The sequence below is a fragment of the Carassius gibelio genome, chromosome A20 (assembly GCF_023724105.1).
Source record: "Carassius gibelio isolate Cgi1373 ecotype wild population from Czech Republic chromosome A20, carGib1.2-hapl.c, whole genome shotgun sequence".
In the NCBI taxonomy this organism is placed as follows: Eukaryota; Metazoa; Chordata; class Actinopteri; order Cypriniformes; family Cyprinidae; genus Carassius; species Carassius gibelio.
The window spans coordinates 18,370,616-18,395,458 of record NC_068390.1 but is presented as its reverse complement, the minus strand read 5'-3'; the positions used below and the strand labels follow the sequence as shown (position 1 = coordinate 18,395,458).

Below are 24,843 nucleotides of genomic sequence, written 5' to 3'. Positions count from 1 at the left end.
CCCCACCATATGACCACATTAGACAGCTAGAAATGTTATACAATATTTATTTGGGCACACTGTAATTCTGGAAAGCTAAAAGGCACACTGGAGAGATCCTAATAGAAAATGGGACTTAAAATGCTATAACTGCGCTGATTATGTTTATGTGGCCTGTGTTTTTTTTTTAGTTTTTTTTTTTAGTTTTTTTGCTAGTTTCTATAGACTAATTACCTCTTCTGTGATGCTATTTATGAATTCATAATCTTTTTATGTGTGGAGAGCATAATAGATCACACCACACTGCCAAGTCTCTGACACTTGCACTGTTAATTACCAGCCTCATTTGCATATACAAAATGAAATAATTAAGAAAATAGCATTTTGCAGCAGGATGTGCAAATTTGGAAAACCGAACTGTATTGTTCAGACACAAATTTCATATAACATTGGTTCATTTCACATAAAATTATGCAATAAATCAAAGCAAAGTTTAAACTATATGTCATTTTTTGCCATAAAAACCTAAGAGGGAATGTTTGCTCTTTTCAAAACTTTAATATTCAGCTGTACTTCTGCTAGTGCTGGCCGTCAGATTTGAAAGAGACTTGTAGTTGTTTTTATTCCACCATGAGCTTCATCAAACAAAAACGAAAAGAAGGGAAAAGGAAAATGTATTTTGGAGCTCCTCCCTAGAGTTGAAGCTCTTGCTGTGCTCCATGCATGCTAATAAAGGTGTGGGAGGGAGATGTGTGTGTGTGTGTGTGTGGGGGGGGGGGGGGGGGGGGTGTTGTCAGAAAATACAAGACTGGATGTATTCCCCAGGAAGCCACATAGAGGTTCATTACTTCTGAATGGCTCCTGTTTTCTGGTTTATCTTCAAATAGATTCCCTTTAAGATTGATTAAGGACGACACTAATGTATGGTGTGCTATTTTCTCTTTTTTAGCAGTTGAAATGTACACAGAGCTAGAATAAAAGTAATAAATTGCCCAGCAGAAATATATTGACATTGTATAGCGCAGACCCCGAAGCACAGGAAGATAAAAGTGAATCCATGCGTATCAATAATCTGATGTGACAGCTGCAACATTAAATGATTTTAAAGCCATGACATTTTGCATCTTAAGGGGGGAACTGAAACAATCTCTCGCTCTCTTTTTTCACCTCCACACAAGAAGAATCCCAAAGGGGGCTGAAGTGAATGTTTTATGTGTTTTCACACTCTCCTTTTAAACAAGTCTAGGGCCTATTTGCTAAAAGAAACAATTCCTCTGACTGTAAATGTCCATTTGGTCATAATAAAAAACACACAACATTTTTTCCTCAAGATATACTTCTGCCATGTATTTTGTGTAGCCCCTCCCAGTCTCAAGCCTTTGTTTCCAGTTTGAGTGCCCTGTGGTCTGATGAGGTAACAGGGACACCTTGATATCCCCACTGTACCAGCAGTACTATACTAATGAGGAGCCCTCCTTCCTCGACTCTGTTCTCCCCACCTTCTGCCTCCTCGGAGAGCCTAGGGAAGCAGGGTTCGGGAGGGGTCGGGGAGTCTCCCATCAGCTCAGGTTTCAGGTTGCGGCACCTCACATCAGCTCCAGCCACCTCCTCCTCTGCATGTGTGGGAAGAGTCATTCCAGGTGTGGCTAATTATTCCTGTCATCTCCAAGGCCTGTCTTATTGTACAAGTCAACATAAGAAAGCTTGGCTTTTGCAAATCCACTCCCAAAAGCAGCATAAATCATCTTTCAGAGACTTGTAAATAATTCATTCTCCAAGGTTAATGAAAATATGCTAATAGGGAAGAATCCGTGTTGAAAGAAATGAAAAAAATTGTAAAGACATGCACATCTTAAATAATTAGACGGAGTGCTGGTTTTAGTTATGTTTGAAAAACAATTGAAAATGCAGATAAGATTAAAAAAAAGAATAAATTATATAATAGGTCTTTATGTTGTATATAACAACAAAGTAAAAAAAAAAAAGAAAAAGAAAAAAGGAAATGCTGTTTTAAAGGGTTTATTTATAGAGATTCTGAAATAGAGCAAATGGTTTAGTATGTGTACAAAGCTCCTGTTCAACAGTGAGTGACTAAATTACAGGTCAGTCACATTAAGCTTCCCGTTCTCCTAATTTTTTATTTATTAATCAATAGTCATTTTGAATGTACTCATATAATTATAAAGAAAAGTTTTTTAGATATAATATAATACATAATATAATATTTTACTATTTTAGTATTATATTAATATTTACTTAACATTAAATAAAAATTACTTTTTCAAATGAATGATTAAGGTAATGATTAAGGTGCACACGTGTATTTAATTGAAAGATATAAGATTTTAAAATCTCAAGTACATTTCAAATAACCTTTTTAAATAGATTCGTTTCCTTTTCCTACTATTATTTACCTTGGACCCTTCTAATTACTTTCTCAAACCAAATGCGGTGATGCTGTTGTTCCAATATTAGAATGTAGTCAATGATTAAAGAGATTATGAATGGCGAACAGAGAAATACAGAGGAGAGAGAGGGAAATAAAGGGGCTAAATGATTGCAGTTCTCTTAAGTCCTGGTCCTGACCTCTGAATATAAGGCTGACTGTATGTTAACAAAGAGAGAGATGGACGGCTGTCAGAGCACTGTGAGCTAGAGTGAGAGTGAAGAGGGCATGAGTAGTGATTCAGACCACAATCCATCACAGAGCTGTCACTCAATCTCCCCTCCCACCCCTCGCTCTGGCCCACTAACACCTTACAACCAATACTCACTCTTTTCTTTTGCTGTTCACATTCTCTCTTCCCTTTCTAATTTCCTAGCTTTCAGTCTTCATCTCCATCACTCTTTCTATGCCACTCTCTCACATCCCCCTGTGTCTTTCTTCTTCTGTCATTCGGTTAGGGTATTGGGTCAAGCATCAGTTTCCTGCCCTAGTAGACAGAACAGGAAGAACAGAAGCAGTAATGTATATGGGGCTTCACTTTTATACATACTCTGGACCCTTAAGACCCAGCAAACAGTTTCTCTATTTAAAGATCTATTTGAGATGGACTAGTCAGGTCATCTTCAGTAGGTATACTTTGCAATGTTTTTCTAATAAAAATTAGGGAACAGATGACTGTTTTCCAGTTCTGAAAAGTCTCATACTGAAAGCCAGTGACTGGTATATTATTTTTAACTACTAACTATGATTATTTTTTTCCTGTTCCCCTAACTAATATAAGACAATAACCAAAGACAAAACGCTTGAGCATCAAGCAGCACCAAATTCAACCATTTTCTGTGCACCATCAGTTCAATTAACTGAGCCTATGGGATGTTATTGATTTCAGTGTTAATTTCGTTGACGAAGACTATGACGAAAAATATTCGTCAACTAACCTTTTTCACGGACGAAAACTAAATAAAAACTAAATAAAAAGTCAGATATGATGACGAAAAACGTGACGAAATATAACTGACACTTTAGTCAACGAATAAAAATGAGACGAAAATATATGGGCGGGACGAATGGAGAAGAGATCCAATCAGAGCGAATCTTTGAGGGTAGGTTGATCTATGCAGAAGCAGCCGAGCCATTATAAAAAGCCGCTGCAAATGCAAGCGCCACAGCTAAACAAACGCAGCAGCAGTTACACAGAAAAGAGAACAAAGATGAGTTTGCAGAAATTCGCACAGTTTCGAGGACGTTTTCATAACAGTTAAGTTGTTTACACAGGGAACTACACTGCGACCTTTTGAAATGCCATTGCGACCCAAATTTTTATGGGGTCGTAAATGTATCACTGATTATTTTTGTACCTACTTATGTGTAATGCTATGTTTTAATATGAGCATTTATTAAAACAGAAATGTGTAAGAATACGTTTTATAACGTGCTCCAAGCATTCAACACATCAAATTGGCTTCAGCCCCGCGCTTCGGGAAAGTTGAACTGAGCAGCTGGTTACTCGCGCAACACTGAACCGAGTTCTCCTTCAGGACGTTTGCGTCCTCCTGCACCTGAACGAACAAATACAAATCGCATTTTAAATAAACATAAGAAAAAGAGCGAAAAGTGAAAGAGCTCAATTCAGCAGCGCGGTGTTCAGGGAGCAAGCAGAGACGCGTCCCAAAGTCTTCTTGCTTTTGTACCGACAACAAATACATACTAAATATGTCGAAATACCCGTCTTGGAAAGTGTGTTCGAAAAGGTCTGTAGTTGTGTCTTCAGTGAAAGTAAAGAGTTGGAAAGAAATCGGATGCGTATCTTTATAATGGATGCATTTGTCTCTTAAAGTGACCGCGCCTAATTTACTAGCTCTGCTGTCAGTGTCTTTAATGTATGAAAATGAAAGTAAATCACTCACTGCTCTTGATTAAATTACTTTGTAGTTTTAACAAGAATTTATCCAAAGTCAATCCAAAAATCAGATAGAATAGATTATATTGTTTTACTAGTGACTAAAAAAAAAAAAAAAAAAAAAAAATGATTAGGGACCTGAGCATGTTTTGCTTAGGTGTTTCTTTCTTTAATTGCTAATACAACCTTTTCACACCACAGACTGAACCAAATTAAGCATTGCATCAGACATTATCAAGATGAATTTGTTGTTCTGACACAGTTTAACCCTGAGTTATTGTCATATTTTATTACCAATTTCTAAACTACAGCAGATAAACTGTGATATTGTAAGAAACGTTGAAGGTGTCTGAATACATTTTGGTTTGATTGTGTATTTTATTTTACAGTGAAGACTATGCAGTGCTATTTTAAATGAACAAAAACAAACTTAAAAAATGTAAACTTTGTGTAAATATCACAAATAAAGAAATAGAATGAACATACAATACAAATATAATATAGGTGGTTGTCTATTTCAATAATACTGTACTTCATCTTGAAAGAATGTCATATGCATTGCATATCATTCAGGACGAATGCATATCTTTTTCAGAGAGCATGTATATTTTTCATTGAGAGCAGGCCTTATGTTTATTTTATAAATACCATTCCATAACAGACTGATGGAAACATTTAGTCAAGTCAACTAAGTTGACTTTGTTCTACTAAAAAAAAAAACTAGACTAAGACTAAAAGACTTAAGACTAGACTAAGACTAAAACTCTTATGATATTTAGTCGACTAAAACTAGACTAAGACTAAAACATTTCAGATGACTAAAATGTGACTAAAACTAAATGGTGTGTTATTCAAAAGACTAAGACTAAGACTAAATCCGAATTTGCTGTCAAAATTAACACTGATTGATTTCAATGCACTAACATTAGTGCAAAAATGTATATATAAATAAATAAATAAATAAGTCCTAGCAGAACAGAACCACATTCGTAGTTAATTGGATTCTAGACGGATAATTGGATTCATACTCATCAGATATGATCTGGCTTCCCACATCTGCAGGGCTAAGAGCATATTTTATGGACCAATTTGACAAGGTTTCCATCTGTTTATGTGTTTTATTGATACAAGTACAGAAAAAGAGCCAGACTAAGCCACAGGGCTGCTGCAATACAGCAGACAAACAGAAAGCGGAGTCGGTGTCATGGATTCTGCTGGAACTCAAAAAAGCGTGAAATGTCAAGAACCCTCTTGCAGCAGGCAGATATAATTGATATTTTATGACATTTACAGATGTGTTAGGCAGAGAACTCAAGCATGGTGCTGGTTTAAATGTATGCTAGTTGACATGCCACACAAACAGTGTGAGAGAAGAGCATGATTAATGCAATATCTACAGCCCATAGAGGCCCAGTCTACAGCTAAAAGCCTTAACTACAGCACATTCACTTACCTTTCTGGTAAATGACAGCATGTAAATGTAGGGGAAATGAATGAAAACAGCTACTAACTTTGGTCTGGGAGAAGAGGGCAAGCAATGAAATCATGGGATATTACCAGTTTGTGTTATAGTTGTAATGTATTTATATATTTTGAAAAGTAATAAAAATCTGTTGATCTCAATGGTTAATTTACCTTTTTTTATTTGTAATAATAATAATAATAATAAGTTTATTATATTTTAAATGTTAAGATATCGTATGATCTGATTTAATATTTATATAAGATCATATGGTATTTAAACTTAATTATTGTTTAACTTAAAAACTTAAAAATAATATTGTTTTTATTTATTGGACAATTATTTTTATTTATTTTAATAACATTTAATTTGATTTAATCTTTATATAAAATCAAATGGTATTTAACTTTATTACTTATTTAACTTAAAAATTGATATAACATTATTTTTTTTCATGGATACAATTGTTTTTTTCTTTATTTTCTAAATAATATTAGACCATTTGAGCTGTAATTGTTTAAAACAAATTATAACATTAGCTTTTTTATTTGGAGTTAATAGACAACATTATATTTTTATTTAAGTTAGCCCAAATCAGAAATAGCATCCTAAAACCTATAATAATTACAAAAATAAAAAAAGAAACAGGACAGTAGACTTTATATAATTTTTGAATCTGTTCACAGCAGAAGTGAACTGAAGCACGATCCTGTTACACCAAATTGAAAACAATCTTAGGTCAGATTTATGGGTCTTAAAGCATGCACACTTACCCTGACCTCCTCAATTTCATGGCGTAACTTGAAAAGTAGATAATTTACTGTGACTGGAGGACTGGCGAAAAGATGTTGTAATAGAGCAATGGGCGAATAAGCGGCATTCTGAAGCCTTAGGGGGGGCCAGGAAGGCTGTTTCTTTCACATGCTAATGTCTGCATTTCACGCATGTAGCGAGGGTGCAGAGGCAGCGGTGCAGCTGTCTGCTGTTTTATCAGCTCTCTCAGTAGGTCCCTAATGAATATTCTTCTCTCTGGCAGTGTGCATGTGCTCAGTAATCAGGTTAAGAAGCCTAGCACTTAGGAGGGCTTCTAAAGCTTCATCATTACCAAACCATGACTCTGCCCAGGTTCCATATGCTACTGCAGAAGAGTTGGCAAAGTTGCGTAATGGCCAAGAGAAAGCAAAAAAATAAAAAAATAAAAAACACGACTGGTTGAAAGGCCCTGTCGAAGTTTTCCAGCCCAGGTTATATGAATGTTTCAAGTGAATTATTGGAGAATTAATTGCCATGCTGTGTGCATTTTGTTATTTTTCAATAGTTTATATCTTCTGATTTGCAGTGAGCAAAAGCTCAGAGTCATTGAGTGATGTCAGACTATTATGAAGAAGACAATTTCCCCCCCAAAAAGCAGATAATCTGCACAATGATTCTGTGAAGGGCACTTAATTAAGTCAACAAAAATCATTAACGCATTTTCACCGAGGCTTAAATGTGAAAATGAAAGAAAATGTAAACAGTATCCGTATATTAATTATGTTTAAAAATATATGTAATATATATATATATATATATATATATATATATATATATATATATATATATGTAATATATATATATATATATATATATATATATATATATATATATATATATATATATATATATATATATATATATATATATATATATGTGTGTGTGTGTTTGTGTGTGTGTGTGTATGTATGTATGTATATTATTAATATTACACCTTATATAATGTTTTATGAATCTACCTTTGAGATATTAGGTATAGAGTTGAAGTACATATACCAGTCTAGGCTGATTTATTTTTTATTCCATTGCATGAAAAGCAGAAGTTAAACTTAACATCTCTGTTGCTGGAAAACACAAGTAATGCACACTTGCAGCAATCCACTTTGGCACAGGCCATAAAGCTGTTTTCTGCCCCATAGTTTTAAGTGCTCCCAGCAAGTAGCTTTTAAAATAGGTCAGTGGTCTGTTGTGTTGTGTTACAGCGAGTTCTCTCTGAGCACCGCGCTATCTGGAGTAGCTGGAAACGGGTGTTTCTGCTTTCCTCTGCAAATCGATACCTTCACGGCAACTTGCTCTATGTCTGAGCGATTAAGTCCTGCAGGAACAGGAATCCAGCTCTATCTCACCGAAAGCTGCCTGCCACTCAACTCCAGTGGGCAGATAAGTTCTCACATCAGGGAGAGAAACCTGGGAGGCATCGGGAGAGAGAGGGAATGGGAAACACACTTTTACAGAGTGATAAAGAGAGAGAGCAGTTGTAGAATTTACTTTCTGACAATGTGATAGAGTGAACTTTTTACTCATTTTCAGGGCCATCAACCAGCCAAATTCATATTTATTTGAAAAAAGATGAAGCAAAAAGATGAAGCAAACATTCTCGCACTGACATCAAAACATTGTGGACGAGCTCCTCGGAGTATCCCAGTAAACAAACTGTCTGTAGCTAGAAAAACTGTCTGGAGGGACAAACAAACAAACAGAGGGATTACACTGTACACGATTAATGCCTCTTTTGTTTAAAGGGGTCATATGACATTGCTAAAAATAACATTATTTTGTGTATTTGGTTAAATGCAATGTGTTTATGTAGTTTAAAAAACAAATTATTTTCCTCATACTGTACATTATTGTTTCTCCTCTATGCCCTGCCTTTCTGAAACACACAGATTTTTACAAAGCTCATCGTTCTGAAAAGAGAGGTATATGCTGATTGCCCAGCTATCTAGTGCATTGTGATTGGCTGAATACCTCAAGCATGTGACAGAAATGTTACGCCCCTTAAACATACTGTGATGCCGTGTGTCCCAGAGAGCTGAGACAAAGACTTTAAAACCCATTATAATCCAGTGGGGAAATAATTACGGAATATAATTACTTATACTGTCGAAACGACAAACAACAAGCACTGCTTTACACTGCTCAAAACTCACGTTTGAATCATCAGTGGCACATTTTTTTAAATATGAAAACATACTTACGGGCTGTGAGTCAAGCGCCAGACTGTCCTTGAAAAGTTGCAATTTCCCCACTTTATAGAAACAGCCTTTGTGTACAGCCTGCCTTATACTCTCCCAGATTCACGAAACAGTCCTTGTCCTCCCTAAAAAGCACTGCACACATCTGAATATTTGAAAATGAAAGTTGTGACATTTGCCAAGTATGATACCCCACACTCGGAATTGGTGATCTGCATTTAACCCATCCAAGTGCACCTCACAATAGTCAATAGTGAACACACCATGAACACACACCTCCCAGCAGGCACACAACGTCATATGACGTTAATATTAGATTAGATTTAGGTCGCGACGTCAGGTAACCAAAATTCAATGTAAAGCCAACGTCTAATGACAACGTTAAATTGACGTCCAAGACCAACATCATCTGACGATGATATTAGGTTGTTTTTAGGTTGTGTTATAAAATAACCAAAATCCAACGTCTAGCCAACGTCTCAAGCCAACGTCACATTGACATCGAATACTGATATTTAGTCGTCAGGTATGGCAACCAAAATCCAACGTTACCTAGACGTCATAATGGCAACGTCCAAACAACGTCAAATTAAAACATCATTTGACGTTGATCTGTAGTTTGTTTTAGGTTGTGACATTAACTAACCTAAACCCAACGTCGAGCCAACGTCTCAAGCCAACGTCACATTGACATCAAATACTGATACTAAGTCGTCAGGTATGGCAACCAAAATCCAACGTTTTCTAGACGTCCTAATGGCAACGTCCAAACAACGTCAAATTAAAACATCATTTGACGTTGATCTGTAGTTAGTTTTGGTTGTGGCATTAACTAACCAAAATCCAACGTCGAGCCAACGTCTCAAGCCAATGTCACACTGACATCAAAAACTGATGTTTAGTCGTCAGGTATGGCAACCATAATCCAACGTTTTCTAGACGTCATAATGGCAACGTCCAAACAATGTCAAATTAAAACATCATTTGACGTTGATCTGTAGTTAGTTTTAGGTTGTGGCATTAACTAACCAAAATCCAACGTTGAGCCAACGTCTCAAGCCAATGTCACACTGACATCAAATACTGATCTTAAGTCGTCAGGTATGGCAACCAAAATCCAACGTTTTCTAGACGTCATAACGGCAACGTCGAAACAACGTCAAATTAAAACATCATTTGACGTTGATCTGTAGTTAGTTTTAAGTTGTGGCATTAACTAACCAAAATCCAACGTCGAGCCAACGTCTCAAGCCAACGTCACATTGACATCAAATACTGATATTAAGTCGTCAGGTATGGCAACCAAAATCCAACGTTTTCTAGACGTCCTAATGGCAACGTCCAAACAACGTCAAATTAAAACATCATTTGACGTTGATCTGTAGTTAGTTTTGGTTGTGGCATTAACTAACCAAAATCCAACGTCGAGCCAACGTCTCAAGCCAATGTCACACTGACATCAAAAACTGATGTTTAGTCGTCAGGTATGGCAACCATAATCCAACGTTTTCTAGACGTCATAATGGCAACGTCCAAACAACGTCAAATTAAAACATCATTTGACGTTGATCTGTAGTTAGTTTTAGGTTGTGGCATTAACTAACCAAAATCCAACGTCGAGCCAACGTCTCAAGCCAATGTCACACTGACATCAAATACTGATCTTAAGTCGTCAGGTATTGCAACCAAAATCCAACGTTTTCTAGACGTCATAATGGCAACGTCGAAACAACGTCAAATTAAAACATCATTTGACGTTGATCTGTAGTTAGTTTTAGGTTGTGGCATTAACTAACCAAAATCCAACGTCGAGCCAACGTCTCAAGCCAACGTCACACTGACATCAAATACTGATATTAAGATGTCAGGTATGGCAACCAAAATCCAACGTTATCTAGACGTCATAATGGCAACGTCCAAACAACGTCAAATTAAAACATCATTTGACGTTGATCTGTAGTTTTTTTTAGGTTGTGGCATTAACTAACCTAAACCCAACGTCTAGCCAACGTCTCAAGCCAACGTCACATTGACATCAAATACTGATGTTTAGTCGTCAGGTATGGCAACCATAATCCAACGTTTTCTAGACGTCATAATGGCAACGTCCAAACAACGTCAAATTAAAACATAATTTGACGTTGATATGTAGTTAGTTTTAGGTTGTGGCATTAACTAACCAAAATCCAACGTCGAGCCAACGTCTCAAGCCAATGTCACACTGACATCAAATACTGATCTTAAGTCGTCAGGTATGGCAACCAAAATCCAACGTTTTCTAGACGTCATAACGGCAACGTCGAAACAACGTCAAATTAAAACATCATTTGACGTTGATCTGTAGTTAGTTTTAGGTTGTGGCATTAACTAACCAAAATCCAACGTCGAGTCAACGTCTCAAGCCAACGTCACACTGACATCAAATACTGATATTAAGATGTCTGGTATGGCAACCAAAATCCAACGTTATCTAGACGTCATAATGGCAACGTCCAAAAAACGTCAAATTAAAACATCATTTGACGGTGATTTGTAGTTAGTTTTAGGTTGTGGCATTAACTAACTAAAATCCAACGTCGAGCCAACGTCACACTGACATCAAATACTGATGTTTAGTCGTCAGGTATGGCAACCATAATCCAACGTTTTCTAGACGTCATAATGGCAACGTCCAAACAACGTCAAATTAAAACATCATTTGACGTTGATTTGTAGTTAGTTTTAGGTTGTGGCATTAACTAACCAAAATCCAACGTCGAGCCAACATCTCAAGCCAATGTCACACTGACATCAAATACTGATCTTAAGTCGTCAGGTATGGCAACCAAAATCCAACGTTTTCTAGACGTCATAACGGCAACGTCGAAACAACGTCAAATTAAAACATCATTTGACGTTGATCTGTAGTTAGTTTTAGGTTGTGGCATTAACCAACCAAAATCCAACGTTGTTTAGATGTCAAATTGGCAACATCCAAACAACGTCAAATTAACACATCATTTGACGTTGATCTGTAGTTAGTTTTAGGTTGTGGCATTAACTAACCAAAATCCAACGTCGAGCCAACGTCTTAAGCCAATGTCACACTGACATCATATACTGATATTTAGTCGTCAGGTATGGCAACCAAAATCCAACGTTTTCTAGCAGTCATAATGGCAACGTCCAAACAACGTCAAATTAAAACATCATTTGACGTTGATCTGTAGTTAGTTTTAGGTTGTGGCATTAACTAACCAAAATCCAACGTCGAGCCAACGTCTTAAGCCAATGTCATATTGACATCAAAAACTGATGTTTAGTCGTCAGGTATGGCAACCAAAATCCAACGTTTTCTAGCAGTCATAATGGCAACGTCCAAACAACGTCAAATTAAAACATCATTTGACGTTGATCTGTAGTTAGTTTTAGGTTGTGGCATTAACTAACTAAAATCCAACGTCGAGCCAACGTCTCAAGCCAACGTCACACTGACATCAAATACTGATATTAAGTCGTCAGGTATGGCAACCAAAATCCAACGTTTTCTAGACGTCATAACGGCAACGTCGAAACAACGTCAAATTAAAACATCATTTGACGTTGATCTGTAGTTAGTTTTAGGTTGTGGCATTAACTAACCAAAATCCAACGTCGAGCCAACGTCTCAAGCCAACGTCACATTGACATCAAATACTGATATTAAGTCGTCAGGTATGGCAACCAAAATCCAACGTTGTTTAGACGTCAAATTGGCAACATCCAAACAACGTCAAATTAAAACATCATTTGACGTTGATCTGTAGTTAGTTTTAGGTTGTGGGATTAACTAACCAAAATCCAACGTCGAGCCAACGTCTTAAGCCAATGTCACATTGACATCAAAAACTGATGTTTAGTCGTCAGGGATGGCAACCAAACTCCACCGTTTTCTAGCAGTCATAATGGCAACGTCCAAACAACGTCAAATTAAAACATCATTTGACGTTGATCTGTAGTTAGTTTTAGGTTGTGGCATTAACTAACTAAAATCCAACGTCGAGCCAACGTCTCAAGCCAACGTCACACTGACATCAAATACTGATATTAAGTCGTCAGGTATGGCAACCAAAATCCAACGTTTTCTAGCAGTCATAATGGCAACGTCCAAACAACGTCAAATTAAAACATCATTTGACGGTGATTTGTAGTTAGTTTTAGGTTGTGGCATTAACTAACTAAAATCCAACGTCGAGCCAACGTCTCAAGCCAACGTCACACTGACATCAAATACTGATATTAAGTCGTCAGGTATGGCAACCAAAATCCAACGTTTTCTAGACGTCATAATGGCAACGTCCAAACAACGTCAAATTAAAACATCATTTGACGTTGATCTGTAGTTAGTTTTAGGTTGTGGCATTAACTAACCAAAATCCAACGTCGAGCCAACGTCTCAAGCCAATGTCACACTGACATCAAAAACTGATGTTTAGTCGTCAGGTATGGCAACCAAAATCCAATGTTTTCTAGACGTCATAATGGCAACGTCCAAACAACGTCAAATTAAAACATAATTTGACGTTGATCTGTAGTTAGTTTTAGGTTGTGGCATTAACTAACCAAAATCCAACGTCGAGCCAACGTCTCAAGCCAATGTCACACTGACATCAAATACTGATATTAAGATGTCAGTTATGGCAACCAAAATCCAAAGTTTTCTAGCAGTCATAATGGCAACGTCCAAACAACGTCAAATTAAAACATCATTTGACGTTGATCTGTAGTTAGTTTTAGGTTGTGGCATTAACTAACCAAAATCCAACGTCGAGCCAACGTCTCAAGCCAATGTCACACTGACATCAAAAACTGATGTTTAGTCGTCAGGTATGGCAACCAAAATCCAATGTTTTCTAGACGTCATAATGGCAACGTCCAAACAACGTCAAATTAAAACATCATTTGACGTTGATCTGTAGTTAGTTTTAGGTTGTGGCATTAAATAACCAAAATCCAACGTCTAGCCAACGTCTCAAGCCAATGTCACACTGACATCAAATACTGATTTTAAGTCGTCAGGTATGGCAACCAAAATCCAACGTTTTCTAGACGTCATAATGGCAACGTCCAAACAACGTCAAGTTAAAACATCATTTGACGTGGATCTGTAGTTAGTTGTAGGTTGTGACATTAACTAACCAAAATCCAACGTCGAGCCAACGTCTCAAGCCAATGTCACACTGACATCAAAAACTGATGTTTAGTCGTCAGGTATGGCAACCAAAATCCAATGTTTTCTAGACGTCATAATGGTAACGTCCAAACAACGTCAAATTAAAACATCATTTGACGTGGATCTGTAGTTAGTTGTAGGTTGTGACATTAACTAACCAAAATCCAACGTCGAGCCAACGTCTCAAGCCAACGTCACACTGACATCAAATACTGATATTAAGTCGTCAGGTATGGCAACCACAATCCAAAATTTTCTAGACGTCATAATTGCAACGTCCAAACAACGTCAAATTAAAACATCATTTGACGTTGATCTGTAGTTAGTTTTAGGTTGTGGCATTAACTAACCAAAATCCAACATCAAGACAATCTCTCAAGCCAACGTCAGATTGACATCAAATAATGATATTTAGTCATCAGGTATGGCAACCAAAATCCAACGTCTACAAAGCATCATAATGGCAACGTCCAAACAACGTAAAATTAAAACATTGTTTGACTTTGATCTTTAGTTTGTTTTTAGGTTGTGTTGTGATATTAACTAACCTAAACCCAACGTCAAGCCAACGTCTCAGGCCAACGTCACATTGACATCAAATACTGATATTTAGTCGTCAGGTATGGTAACCAAAATCCAACGTTTTCTAGACGTCATAATGGCAACGTCCACACAACGTCCAATTAAAACATCATTTGATGTTGATCTGTAGTTAGTTTTAGGTTGTGGCATTAACTAACCAAAATCCAACGTCGAGCCAATGTCTCAAGCCAACGTCACATTGACATCAAAAACTGATATTAAGTTGTCAGGTATGGTAACCAAAATCCAACGTTTTCTAGACGTCATAATGGCAACGTCCAAACAACATCAAATTAAAACATCATTTGACGTTGATCTGTAGTTAGTTTTAAGCTGTGGCATTAACCAACAAAAATCCAGCGTCAAGACAACGTCTCAAGCCAACGTCAGGTTGACATCAAATACTGATATTTAGTCGCCAGGTATGGCAACCAAAAGTCATAATGTTAATGTCCAAACAACGTCAAATTCTAACGTCATTTGACTTTGATCTTTAGTTTGTTTTTAGGTTGTGACATTAACTAACCAAAATCCAACGTCGAGCCAACGTCTCAAGCCAACGTCAGACTGACATCAAATACTGATATTAAGTCGTCATGTATGGCAACCAAAATCCAACGTTATCTAGACGTCATAATGGCAACGTCCAAACAACGTCAAATTAAAACATCATTTGACGTTGATCTGTAGTTAGTTTTAGGTTGTGGCATTAACTAACTAAAATCCAACGTCGAGCCAACGTCTCAAGCCAACGTCACACTGACATCAAATACTGATATTAAGTCGTCAGGTATGGCAACCAAAATCCAACATTTTCTAGACGTCATAATGGCAACGTCCAAACAACGTAAAATTAAAACATAATTTGACGTTGATCTGTAGTTAGTTTTAGGTTGTGACATTAACTAACCAAAATCCACCGTCGAGCCAACATCTCAAGCCAATGTCACATTGACATCAAAAACTGATGTTTAGTCGTCAGGTATGGCAACCAAAATCCAACGTCTTCAAGACGTCATAATGTTAATGTCGAAACAACGTCAAATTATAACGCCATTTGACTTTGATCTTTAGTTTGTTTTTAGGTTGTGACATTAACTAACCTAAACCCAACGTCGAGCCAACGTCTCAGGCCAACGTCAGATTGACATCAAATACTGATATTTAGTCATCAGGTATGGCAACCATAATCCAGTGTTTTCAAGGCGTCATAATGGTAACATCCAAACAACGTCAAATTATAACATCAATTTATTTTATTTTTTTTAATTGTTATTTAATATAGTGGTTTCACTTTATTGTTATGGTTCCTTTTGAAATTTATGTTGTTGCGTTGTTGCACCTACAGTCGTGGCCAAAAATATCAGCACCCTTGGTAAATATGATCAAAGAAGGGTGTGAAAATTCATCTGCTTTAATCGTTTTGCACTTTTATATAAAAAATTCACAAAAATGTATCCTTTCATTGGATAATAAGAATTTAAAACAGGGGGAAATATCATTATGAAATAAATGTTTTTTTTTTTTCTAATACACATTGGCCACAATTAATGGCACCCTTTTATTCAGTACTTTTTGAAACCTCCATTTGCCAGATTAACAGGTCTATTTTTTTTTTCTATAATGCCTGATGAGGTTAGAGAACACCTGACAAGAGATCAGAGACCATTCTTTCATCCAGAATCACTCCAGACCCTTTAGATTCCCAGCTCCATGTTGGTGCTTCTTCAGTTCACTCCTCTCATGTTCTGTAAGGTTCAGGTCAGAGGACTGGAATGGCTATAGCAGAAGCTTGGTTTTGAGCTCAGTGACCCATTTCTGTGTTGTTTTCGAGGTTTGTGTTTGGATTATTGTATGGTTGAAAGATCAAAACATGGACCATTATAAGATTTCTAACAGTCACTTACTGATTTTTTATCTGTTGGTATTTGATAGAATCCATGATGCCATGTTTCTAAACAAGATGTCTAGGGCCTCCAGCAGAAATATAGGCCCAGAAAAAAAACAAATACAGCAGTATATTTCATTGTGCACATGGGTTACTTTTTTCTCTCTGTGTTCACCTAACCCATCTTGAGTGTTTGCTGCTAAAAAAATCTCATTTTTTTGGTTTCATCTGATCATAGAAGCCATTCACATTTAAAGTTCCAGTCTTGGCTGATAACTGAATTATGCTTTAGTTTGTTTTTGAATGAGCTAGGATAATTTTTCTTGTAACCCTCCCAAACAACATGTGTTGATATAGGTTCTGTTTGACTTTTTTTAAAAGTTTTTCTGAACCAGAGACTCTGCTATTTGCTGCAGTTCTCCAGCTGTGACCTTTGGCGAGTCTTTAGCCACTCAAACTCTCCTTCTCACCACACATTAGGACGATATAGACAAGTCCTCTTCCAAGCAGTTTTGTAACATTTTATGTTGATTGGAGATTCTTAATTATTGCCCTGATGGTGGAAATGGGAATTTTCACTGCTCTAGCTCTTTTCTTAAAGCCACTTCACCAATTTGTTAAGCTCAATTATCTCAATTATCACATCAGAAATACATTCTTTGGTTTTTCTCATTGTGATGAATGATTAAGGGAATTTGGGCTTTGTTTTCCCTCCTCTTTATATTTCTGTGAAACAGGTAGCCATAGCCATAGCTGGATAATTTCATGTTTATAATCAAGCTTGAGTGCTCAAAATTGTGAATTTGAATGGGAATATACTTCAGAGATATTTTACTCATAAAAATTTCTAGGGGGGCCAATAATTGTGTCCAATGAGCATTTGAGAAAAAACTTTTCATTTCTTATTATCCAATGAAAGGATACATTTTTGTGAATATTTTTTTAAATAAAATATCAAAAGGATTAACAATGAATTTTCACAACCTTCTTTGGTCACTTTTACAAAGGGTGCCAATATTTTGGGCCACGACTGTACCTGCTTTCATTAGAGTGTTAGAATAAGTTGATGTTCTTGCAAAGTTACTTGTAGTCAGTCAAACATATTCTGGGAGAGCATCAGAATTAGAAATTAAGCAGACAGTCTATTAGTACTATAATGAGAGTTAGTTGACATGTAAGTGCAATACTTATATTGTCAATAGAATATTCAAAAGGGACTATGAAAATAAAGTGTTATGACTTTAATTTGACCCATGACCATTCATGAACCATAACAGTTTATATAAATTGATATCCAATCTGTCACAGTTTTCTGTCTTTCTGTCACAGTCTTATGTCTTTCTGTCACAGTCTTCTGTGAGTGTTGTGTTTGTTTGGTGCCATGTGCTTTTGTCCTGTCTCTTTTCTGACCCCGCCCCACCTTGTCACCTCAACGTCTTGTAAGTGTTACTGGTTCTCGTGTTTTTTTGCATCTTGGTTTTGTTTTTGCCGTGTTGGCTTTTTTGTTCTTAGACTCCAGAGGGTTAAAGTTAATCTTCCCTGCATTTGGACCCAGACCCTGTTCTTTCTTTGCTGGCCCGTGACACAATCTTGTTTGCAATATAATGCAATTCAAACACTCTCAAACATGTTAAGACATATTTAGGAGGATCAAAACAGTATTGCTTACTTAATTCTGGGCTGGAAACATTGTTTATCAAAACATAAACTTGTTGATCTTTGTGTTGGAAAGTAAAGTGAGTGCATGCAGACAATGCAAGCATTACTGTTTATTGTACAGTCTTATAATTATGCAATATAAATGTCTAATTCCTTTGCTATAATTTAGTCTGTTCTTATATATGTTTTTTTTTAAATATATAAAATAATTGATCAGATTGATTGCTGCTTCTTACTTGCATTTTTCATATTTAAAGTACATTCTAGTTAAAAATTTAAAATTACAAATTTCATATTTAAATGTTGATCTCATCCATCAATGATGAATATGCTTCAACTTTTTCTGTGTATGGATTTTGTGAATAAGCACTACAGAATAATACAAGTTAATTTAAAGTATATTATTGTTTATTTTATTTGGATTTTTATTATTATTATGATTATTATTTGTATTTTTTTTATTTAAAAAAATAATCCCACGCCCAAACATAATGCAACACGGTGACATCGCGCTATTGCGCCATTTTGCGACTACTTGGCGGTCTTTTTTGGATCGGCAGGCATCAGTTTATCAGGCGGCCTGCGGTGCACTTACAGCTCAAACTGTGGTGAGTATATCTGGATATTAGATCATGTATAACGTAAAAGTGTTTATGCCCCCCTATATAATGATATTACTTGTAATACGTATCAAATACATCGAAGTGTTTTAGCTGCAAGACCGATGGGTAGAGATAATTAATTAAAAAATGGTAACGTTAACTGTTATATCCCTGAAATAAAAACGTTAGTCATTAAAGCCATCTAACTGTTAGCGCTGAAAAACAGTTCAAATAAAGTTGAGACATATGTTTTTAATTATTATATTATTATTATTATTGTTTCGAATAATTTAACGTTAAGCTTTTCATCATGAAATTTGTTCGATTCAATGCTTTTTTTTTCTTCAATTGTGTCATGCGAATTAGTTATACAGGTGTTTATAGTAACTTAATATTCTGCTGTGTTTAATAAATTTTGGATCTCCTTTAGTTGTCAGATTTCTACACACGATGTAAAGAGGCTCCTTTTTTATTTATTTTAAGCAAAAACAGCCTTTTCTTCTACAAGCTCTAGTTTTATATTTGGGGTTCAAGTTTATCACTAAGGTATAGTATTTAATATAGTGTGAATTTAGGGGCTATACTATATGAGATTATAACTTTTGTTTTGTTTTTGCTTTGTTTTGCATTTATCTCTTTGCCATGTTCTGAAGAAGCCATATTGTTGTAAGGTATGTTTTTTTGTTCATTTATAAAAGAGCCGCTAGAACAATCTGCTTTAATATATTACATTAATTAGATTAAAATATTAATAGATTGAAGGTAGTTAATCTGATTCTTCTGGTTTTCTTGTGTGCTCTTCTGTTATCCTATAATTTTGCACTTTACAGTTGCTAGCAAGGAGAAAATGAATGAAATTAATATTTACAGGCCAAGTTGTTGAAATAGTGTTGGTTTTAAATTTTGAAATTGCACAATATCAGTTGTTTTGCAATAAGATAAAAACCTGCCAGTTTGGGTGAGCCTATGACTTTTAATCTAGTACCAACTGGAGGACCTGTATGATATCTGCATTATACTAGATATGATGAACACGTAACATAAACTATAACACCTGCCTCATAATGTGTCATGTATAATTAATTATTTGGGCATTACTCTTGTATCCACAGGTTGATGAAAAATGAGGTCATGGCCTGTTTCAGTATGAAGTGGGGGAAGGGGAAGCTTGCTTTCACCAAGATCAATCTGTACACTGTTGTCACAGGTAAAACAAAATTAACATATAATACAAATATTAGCATAATATCATTGTGACATTCAGCGTTGTTTAGTTTCTGTTTTAGTTGGTTTAGTGAAAACCAGTAACCTCGTATTGTAGGTACTCATCTGTCACACAGAAATCACACAAACTTCCATATATACACTTCTTATTGATTGGCAGGTCATTCCTGTTGCCAGCCTATCTTTATTGTTCAGAACTCTAACAATTGTTTTTGCATTTAATGTATTAGACATTAAATGTTAATTTACCTTAAGACACTCTGCAAAAAAATACTGCAATGTGTCTTTGTTGTCATGGTTTTCTTTTGCTAGATTGTCTGCTTAGTGTTTGTCAATTGCATCACAAGCTGAAATATATTTTGATGACTTATAGCATGTAATTTACATTCATGGCTCTTAAAGCTAGGGTAGATTTTTATTTTTTTCTAAGAAACCAAATCAATAGTGTAAGTGGTCTAAATGTATTCTGTGGAAGGCATAAAAAAGTGGTTAATGATTACATTCAGTGATTACTATAGTGCATCATATCCTATACTTACACATTTTCTTATTCAAATATTTCTTACAGAGAGTGTCCAGAAAACATCAAAAGAGACGGGGCAAATACTGCAGCAGCCACTGCCTTTTGTTTAAAATATGCCCCAGCAGAGCCGTCGCAAGGAGGGTGAGAGGCCCTGTGCAAAGTTGATGTGCGAGGCCCTCTACAATTTTGCGTGTGTGTGTGTGTGGTGGGGGAGGTTGCTGTAGCAAGGCAAGGCAAGTTTATTTATATAGCAAATTTCGAACAAAATGGTAATTCAAAGTGCTTTACATAAAATTAAGTAAAATAATCATGAAGAACAAAACTAAAACAAGCAATTTTAAAACTTTGGAAATTATTAAAAAATTGACTTGAATTTAAAACAGTTAGAAATAGAAAATGATCTTACAGTTAATACATAAAATACAGTGCAATCAGGTCGGACATCGCACAGTGCTCATTCAATAAATGCACAGCTAAACAGATGAGTTTTGAGTCTAGATTTAAATGTGACTAGTGTTTTAGCACATCTGATCTCTTCTGGAGGCTGATTCTGGAAGCAATGTATTTTGGTCCTAGGTCTTTGAGTGACTTCTAGACAAGTAGAAGTACTTTAAAATCAATCTTAAATGTAACTGGAAGTTAATGAGGACTGGTGTGATATGCTCAGATGTTCTAGTCAGAATCCTGGCAGCAGTGTTCTGGATGAGCTGCAGCTGTCTAATGGTCTTTTTGGGAAGGCCGGTGAGGAGACCATTACAATAGTCCACCCTGCTGGTGATAAAGGCATGAACAAGTTTCTCCAAGTCTTGGCTGGAAACAAAACATCTAATTCTTGCAATGTTTTTTAAATGATAGTATGCTGATTTAGTTACTGCTTTGACATGACTACTGAAACTAAGGTCTGTCTCCAGAATCACACCACGTTTCCTGTCTTGATTTTTAGTTGTTAGACCCCTAGAGTCAAAGTATGCATTCACCTTAAAAACTTCATCTTTGTTTCCAAATGCAATGACTTCAGTTTTTTTCTTGTTTAACTGAAGAAAGTTCTGGCACATCCAACTATTAATTTCATCAATGCATTGGCAGAGGGAGTCAATGGGGCTGTAGTCATTTGGAGATAAGGCTAGGTAAATCTGGGTATCATCAGCATAGCTGTAATAGGCAATTAGGTTCTTTCTCATTATTTTACTTAGAGGAAGCATATACAGGCTAAACAAGAGCGGTGCAAGAATTGAACCTTGTGGGTCTCCACATATCATGGATGTCTACTTAGACTTATGCTCTCCTAGACTCACATAATGATCGCTCCTTTTTAAGTATGACCTGAACCATTTGAGTACCATCCCAGAAAGCCCGACCCAGTTTTCCAGTCTCTCTAGTAGTATGTTATGATCGACAGTGTCAAACGCAGCACTGAGATCTAGCAATACCAGCACTGATATATTGCCAGATTCACAATTTAAGTTAATATCATTTATTATCTTAATGAGTGCTGTCTCTGTGCTGTGATGCGGTCTGAAACCAGATGTTTAAGTATTTATTCAGCTGATTAAAAACTACCTTTTCTATAATTTTGCCTATAAAAGTAAGATTAGATATTGGTCTATAATTGCTCAAAATGGTGTTATCAAGATTGCTCTTTTTCAGGAGGGGCTTAACAACTGCAGTTTTCAGGGAGTTTGGAAAAGTCCCAGAAAGAGATTTACTTCTAAACAGTTAAGCACACTTTTGAAAAAAGATGTGGGAAGTGTGTCAATATAGCAAGTTGATGATTTTAGTTGCTGCACTATGTCTTCCAAAATGTTGTTTGTTTTCTTACTGACTATTATTGGAGCAATATCATTAATAACATTCTTAACTTTTGAGTTGAAGGAATCAAGGAGAATATCAACAGAGTCGGTTGGTGTTAAAGATATGGCCTCCGTAAATAGTACACTAGTGTTCTTGTTAGGGCTGCACTATTAATTGCATGCAATTGTCATGCATGTCTCGTCAGTAAAGCTGGTTCTGTGATTAGCGGTGATTAGCGGTTGATGTCAATAACCTGCTTTCAAATGGAGCCGCACTTAATAGACAGAGCCGTAGTTCGCTGACAAGCTACGCAATATCACGTTCATAACCGCATGAGATTCTTCTGCGATTTTGAACGCAATAATGCACCACTTGTCAGCGAACTACGGCTCTGGTTATTAAGTGCGGCTACATTTGAAAGCATATCCTTCTGACAGAGACAGTTCTAGAGTAAGTGGTAGCAGAGATCAATATATCAAAGAAAATACAGAAGTGATCAGATAGTACTACGTCCTTAATAACAATGAATGAAATGTTTAGAGCCCTACTGATGATTACATCTAGAGTGTGTCCACCTTTGTGTGGGTCCATGCACATGCTGAATCAAGTCAAAGGTATTTAGAACTGTTATCATTTCTTTTGTAGTTTTGTTTTCTGCATTGTCTATGTGAAAATTAAAATCCCCTGCATTAGCAAAACAGTCAAACTCTGAGGAAATCATTGATAACATTTCTGTTACCTCAACAAATGCTGAAGAGTATTTTGGAGGCCTGTAAATAATAATAAAAAGAATGTGTTGAGCACCTTTTAGCACAATCCCTAAATATTCAAAAGACAAGTCATGACCAAATGACACTTGTTTGCATTGATAGACATCTTTAAAAAAGCAGCTCCACCTCCACCTCTCCTAACAGTCCTGCAAACACTCATGGAAGTGAAGTTAGGAAGGACTGCTTCATTGAGAACTGATTTAGTGAGCGAATGTTTAAAGATGCTAACTTGATGGCAGTGCTTTATGTCATTACATCAGTTTTAGTTTGATGCATATTAGATGAGTTTGCCCTTCGGCTTAAGATGGCCTTAAACTTTCTGTCACATGATAAAAGTGAAATTGAGAAAGCTACAGGCACACTGGGTTCCCACTTGTTCTTTAAACATTTGTGAATGTTGCGGTTATAATAGCAGGGACCCGACACATATCACTGAGAGCTTCTATCAGTTGTTTTTGGTTTGATGTTTTGGGACCCTGCTGTTTTCTTGTTGACATTTGCGGGCTTGCAGCGAATGAGTGAGAGAGTTTAGTCCAAGCATACACCAATTCTACCATTTTCAGTGAAAAGCACAGAAGTGGAGATGCTGGAGAGAGGAATAATGTGTCTGGTGAGATGGGTTGTGTCTCTGGTGTTTCTTGTGGCTGTGATATGTTGTCTTGGCTTCCCCGGCTGTCTTCAAGAAAGTCATCCTTGAGTGCTGAGTCTTGTATCTGTTTTGATACATCACAGTCTGTCTGTGAGGAGCTCTGAGGGCAGGTCTCTTCCGGGATGGTGTCCATCAGCAGTGCTTTTTGTGGCTGCATGGTGTTATCAGTTGGGAGTGGTCCACTGATGAACGACTGAACTTGGAGTCTTCAAAGTGTTTGAAAGAGTTCACTGAAGTCCTTCTTAAGGATGTTTGACTGCTTTTTGAGAGTATCATTCTTCCCCACATGGATTGATAATTAGATTTGTAGTCTTGTGCTTCATTTTCTGAAGTTCCTTGTTCACATAAGAGACCGTTGCTTGAGGAAGGCAGCATGTTATTGTAGTCCTGCTACGGATGTTTCTGATAATAGAGTCACCCACTATCAGTGTCCTAGGCTCGGCTACGCTCTGAGCTGAATGTCACTGTCTGTTAGTAACGGTGTTAGCTGCTAATCACATTTGGGGATTCCTCACCCGCATTCATTAATTCTTCAAATCTGTTTTCAAGATGTATAGTGGGAGGTAGAATACTGGTATTTACAAGCCTTGTCATAGTTGAATCTGGGGTAGAGAAAGCTACGGCAGCAATACGAGAAACTCATGACAATCTGATGTCTTGTGTTCCTCTGGGTCTTGCACCCTGTTTGTGCCATCGATTAGTGTGATGATCCGTTTCGGCTTGTTCCTCTACACTTGGTACAAACTGTTGAGATTCAGAAGATTCATGGGACTCACCGGCTGTATGCTGAGAGGGTCCATGACGACAGTCTGCTGAGTGTTTCGCCTGTTTTGGAAGTCCAGCAAGTAACTTTGTTTCAAGAATCACAATTCTTTGTAGAAGTTTGCAGCAGTTCATGCAACAAGTAGATCCAACAGGAGGCATTTTCTCTCTCTTCCATTTGAATGTAGGCAGTTGTTTTCCCATCTCCAGAATGTAAGCTGCTGGCAGTGGGAGGCAAAGTCTTCTTTTGTAATATTATTCCAGTCAAAAAAAGTTTTTAGTTTTAGCGTTTGTGCCAAAAATATTTTGTTTGAGCACTGTGCTGATCTGCTGAAGTAAAAAATCGTAGAAAAATCTGAGAAAAGTACAGAAATAATAAGCGAAGTGCAGAACAGTAGGCTAGAACG

At 36.5% G+C, this 24,843-nt stretch overlaps 1 long non-coding RNA gene across 1 annotated transcript; it reads left to right on the top strand.

The window, feature by feature from the left end:
* Positions 1–18,598: 18,598 nt before the first annotated feature.
* On the top strand, positions 18,599–21,909 carry LOC127938049 (uncharacterized). Its single transcript, XR_008148620.1, has 4 exons — positions 18,599–18,723; positions 19,371–19,388; positions 19,830–19,924; positions 20,510–21,909. It is a non-coding gene; the product is annotated as an uncharacterized LOC127938049 (long non-coding RNA).
* Positions 21,910–24,843: the final 2,934 nt, after the last annotated feature.